Consider the following 5,485-nt stretch of genomic DNA (forward strand, 5'->3'; position numbering starts at 1 on the left):
TCAGAGAGAAACCCAACTCCTCCCCTAGGGCCCCAAGGCCAAAGGTTATAGCACACATATTTTAACGTTTTCTCATGGGCCTCCCTGGGGGTGCCTTAGAACATTGACCCGGCCTTCTATATGCGTCTTCCTATGGGTGACGCAAGGCCGCCAGAAAAAAAAAAAACAAGAGTCGCTTTGGAGCCCCATAGTGGTTTTGGCGGAATTTATTTTCAAATTCTAAAAAAGTCAGATTTTTCCCGTATACTTTTGGATTAAATTCCCAAAAAACTATCCAAGCCTCCCCGCTGCGGTGGAGCACTGCTTGGGAGCACTCCCACCAACCTAAAGGATGTCTTAGGGGAAAGAAAAAGGATTACTTTTGGAGAGAAATCCAACTCCTCCCCTTAGGCCCCAAGGCCAAAGGCGATAGCACGCCCGTTTCATAGGCCTCCTTGGGCTTGCCCTAGAACCTTGACCTGGCTTTCTGTATGGGCCTTCCTATTGGCAACGCGAGGCCGGTAGAAAAAATAGAAGTCATTTTTTAGCCCCGAAATGGTGTTGGCAGAATTTTTTCTAAAATTAAAAAAAAATTATTTTTCTTTATAATTTTTGAATAAATACTCGAAAAACTATAAGAGCCTCCTCGTGGCGGTTGAGCACTGCTTGGCAGCATTCCAACCAGCCCAAGGGATGTCCCATGGGAATGAAACAGAGTTACTTTTGGAGTTAAACCCAACTCCTCCCCTCAAGCCCCAAGGCCAATGGCTATATAGCACACTCGTTTTGGGCATTCCTAATAGGTCTCCCGGGGGCTGCCTTGAAACTTCGACTCGAACTTCTGCACGGGCCTACCCACGGGCGATGCGAGGCAGCCAGAGAAAATGATAGTTGTTTTGGAGCCCCAGAGTGGTTTTAACGGATTTTTTCTAAGATTTCAAGAAAAATTAATTTTTTCTGCATAATGTTTTAATAAAGTCCCAAAAAACTATCAATGCCTCCCTACGATAGTGGGCCACTGCTTGGGAGCACTCCCGCCGGCCCAAGGGATGTCCTAGGGGAAAGAAATATGGTTACTTTTTTAGAGAAACCCAAGTCCTCCCCTCAGGCCCCAAGGCCAAAGGCTATAGCACACTCATTTAGGGCGTTCCTCATGGGCCCCCCGGGGCTGCCTTGGAATTTTGATTCGACCTTCTGAACGCACCTTCCCACGGAAGACATGAGGCCGCCAGAAAAACGAGAGTAGTTTCAGAACCCCGTAGTGGCGTTGGCAGAATTTTTTCTAAAAATTCAAAAAAATCAATTTTTCTACATAATTTTTGAATAAATTGACAAAAAACTCTCATACCCCAACCGTGGTTGTGGCTTACAACTTGGAGCACTCCCGCTGGCCCAAGGGATGTCCAAGTGGAGAAAAGCAAGGTTACTTTTGGAGAGAAACCTAACTCCTCCCCTCAAGGCCCAAGGCTAATGGTTATAGTTGTAACGCCACAAATTCTCATACATATTAAATTATGGAAATTGGGCTTTCATTGAGAATTATGGGTGGCCTATAACCCTTATTAAGAGGTTATTTATGAGATAATTTTGGAAAAGGGTTATTTTTCCTAATTAAATAGGGTTTCTTAAGACTCCCTATAAATGCATACTTTTTCCCCTTCCATAACCCTAAGTTCACAACGTTTATTCTTCTTCTCTGCTGCTCTTTACGCTCCTACCCAAATCTTAGGATTCAAACCTTTGTTTAGGAGAGAATCAAAGCGACGGGTAAGTTATTCTCCCTGTTCTCAACAGATTTCTAATCACTCTATCTAGCTAGGGTTTATATTGGCACGATTCAAGAAGGTTATAGATCATAATGCATGATTTAGAATATATTTAGGCTATGCTTAGGGTTTTGATTTATTATGAGTTTAGTTAATCAATCCTTGACGTATTAAGCACAGGATAATTCTGGATAGCATGAGTATCTCGAATTTAAAGCTATATTTTCTGAACGAATTTTCTTATAAAGTTTATATTTCTGGAAACTAGACATGTAGGGCTTCTTGATTAAATTTTATTTCATTAAATTTGACTTCGTTTTCAATTTTATATGTATTTTCGAAATAGAAACCACTGCACTGGAAAACTGCGATTCCAGTATTGTGATCAGATCCACAAGACTATTTGTACCACCAAATGAACTCGGACAATTCTGAAAGTTTATATGTATGTTAATATATGTGTCTAGGATTCCCAGTTTTAATTTCATAATTGTCTGATTATTATTTTATTTTATAAAAATCACGGAACCCGTTCTGTTTGGTTTAGATTATGTGAAAACAGTTTCGAATTTGCTGAGAAGTAAATAGTTTTTAAAATGTTTTTGATATCGGATCCTCTTGTAAATTTTACATGGGGTACTCATGGATGTCCAGAATAGTTCCATTCTAAGTCTTAGATTAAGAGTTAAAATTCTGAGAATCAGACCTGTACGGGTATGAATTAGAAAATCAGATTCTTAGAATAAGTTATTAATTGTCATATCTTGTATTTGTTTAAGGTATTGAAGGTGATTGAGGCTCTTAGAAGCTTAGAGGTGTGTTTGTTCATTCATTTGTCGAGGTAAGTAATTTCATTCCTGGTATACTAGATATGTATAAATATTTTGAGTATAAATGTTTTTATACTACTTAAAGGATTAATTGATTTTGATAATAAAATTAGTTTTATGTAAATGTTTTTAAGTTAAATTCTTTTGACAAAGTATTTTATGAATGCTTTTTAATATGTAAATGATTTTATGACATGACAACCTTTTATGATTTTATCTTTAAAATGTTATGCAAGCCTAAATTATTGATATGAACTTTTATGAAACTGATACGAATGTTTTGTACCTATGTTTGATTTCAATTATTGATGATTGTATGAGATTCTTAATGTTTTGGCTCATTGTCCATAGTTATTATGATTCTGATTCTGATTCTGATTCTGATTCTGATCGTAATATACGATATATCTGTCTGGACCAGTACTGGGTTTCTGTTCTAAGTGTGCACATGATATTCTGATTCTGTTTCTGGCCGGGTCACCGGGACTATATGTGACAAGAGCTAATCTTTTGTTTTCTGTATACATATTATATGATTTGCTTCGTAAGTAAATATGCTTTTGAATATTCTGAATTATTAAGAATTTATGTTATGTTATCGTGATATATCGTTTTATGAAATTTATGGATTATGATATATGTTTTAAACAAAAGAAGGCTTGCAATATTTTTTGTATCGATAGGCCTAATATGTTAGAAATGGTTTTACTTACCAAGTTGACGGCTCACCCCTCGTCATTACTTTTTGCATATTAAGTTTCTTTGAGAGGGCCGCTTAGCTTTGGAGTTAGTAATTTCTGTCTCCGTTGCTATTTGAATAAGAGGAGGAATAGACTTGTGTTTCTATTTAGTTACTTCTATTATGAACGTGTAATTTGGAGTTTGAGACTTTTGTTATTATTTTTATGTCCTCGGGAGAGATTATTTAGTATTAGACGTTTAAATTTGTGGATTTATTTGAATAAGAATTGGAGGTATTTCAGTTTGAAACTTATGAGTATAGATTATGATTTGTGAGTAACCTCCTTCTTCACGTGCTCCACACGTGTTAGATTTGGGGTGTTACATTAGCATACTTGTTTTGTCTTTTATTATTGCCCCCCCCCCCGAGGGCTGCCTTGGAACTTTGACCTATCCTTCTGCACGCACCTTCCCACAAGCGATGCGAGGCCTCCAGAACAAACATAAGTCGTTTCGGAGCCTCGAATTGGTTTTATTGGAATTTTTAAAAACATTTGAAGAAAATTTGATTTTTTTCTATATAATTTTGGAATAAATTCCCAAAACATTATAAGAACCCCGCCGTGCCAGTGGGGCAGTGGTTGGGAGCACAACTGCCGCCCAAGGGATGTCCCAGTGGAGAAAACACAGGGTTACTTTTGGAGAGAAACCCAACTCCTCCCTTTAGACCCCAAGGCCAAAGGTTATATCACACTCATTTTGGCCTTTCTTCATGGGCCCCCCAAGGGCTGCGTTGGAACTTTGACCTACCTTCTGTGCGCGCCTTTCCACAAGGGACACAAGGTCACTAGAGAAAATAAGAGTCGTTTCGGAACTCCACAGTGGCTTTGGCTAAAACTTTTGTAAAATTTCAAGATAACCCAATTTTTTCTGTACAATTTTGGAATAAATTCCCAAAAACTTGTCAGAGCCCCACCGCAGCAGTGAGGCATTGGTTGGGAGCAATGCCGCCAACCAAGAGATTTCATAATGGAGAAAAACAGAGTTACTTTTGTAGAGAAACCCAACTCCTCCCCTCATGCCCCAAGGCCAAAGGCTATAGCACACTCATTTTTTTCTTTCCTTATGGGACCACCTAGAGCTGGCTTGGAACATTGGCCCGGCCTTCTGTATGCGCCTTCCCACGAGTGACTTGAGGTCGGCAGAAAAATTGGGAGTCGTTTTGAAGCCACATCTTGGTTTTGGCAGAATGTTTTCTCAAATTAAAAAAAAATTGATTTTTTTCTACATAATTTTGGAAGAAATTCCTAAAAAACTTTCACAACCCTACCGCGGTGGTGGGTCACTACTTCTGAGCACTCACACTAGCCCAAGGGATGTCACAGCGAAGAAAAATAGGTTACTTTTAGAGAGGAACACAACTCCTCCCCTCATGGCCCAAGGCCAATGGCAATAGCACACTCGGTTTGGCCATTATTATTGGCCCCTCGAGGGCTGCCTTGGAACTTTGACCCGGCCTTCTGCACGCACCTTTCTGTGGGTAATGCGAGGCTACAGGAAAATACGAGAATCATTTCAGAGCCCCGGAGTCATTTTGGCCTTTTTTTCTAAAATTCGAAGAAAACCTGATTTTTCTGCATAATCTTGGAATAAATTCGTAAAAAACTATTAGAGCCTCCCTGCGGCAGTGTGGCACTACTTGGGAGCACTCCCACTAGCCCAATGGATGCTTCAGCAGATATAAACAGGTTTTTTTTTTTAAAGAAACCCAACTACTCCCCTTAGGCCTCAAGGCCAAAGGCTAAAGCACCCCCGTTTTGGCCTTTCTTCATGGGCCCCCTAAGGGCTACCCTGGAACTTCGACCTGGCCTTCTGTAAGTGTTGTCCCACGAGGGACATGAGGTCACTAAAGAAAACGAGAGTCATTTCATAGCCCCATAGTGGTTTTGGCAGATTTGTTTCTAAAATTCCAAGAAAAACTGATTTTTTCTATATAATTTTGGAATAAATTCCCAAAAACTTATCTAAGCCCTGCCGCGGCAGTGGGGTATTTGTTGGGAGCCCTACTGCCGTCCCAAGGGATGTCCCTGGGGAGAAAAACAGGGTTATTTGTTTAGAGAAACCCAACTCCCCCCCCCCCCCCAGCCCCCAGGGCAAAAGGTATAGCACACTCCTTTTGGGCTTTTCTCATGGGTCCCATAGGGCTGCCTTGGAACTTTGACCCCGCCT

Source organism: Citrus clementina, unplaced genomic scaffold, assembly GCF_000493195.1.
Source record: "Citrus clementina cultivar Clemenules unplaced genomic scaffold, Citrus_clementina_v1.0 scaffold_4, whole genome shotgun sequence".
Classification (NCBI taxonomy): Eukaryota; Viridiplantae; Streptophyta; class Magnoliopsida; order Sapindales; family Rutaceae; genus Citrus; species Citrus x clementina.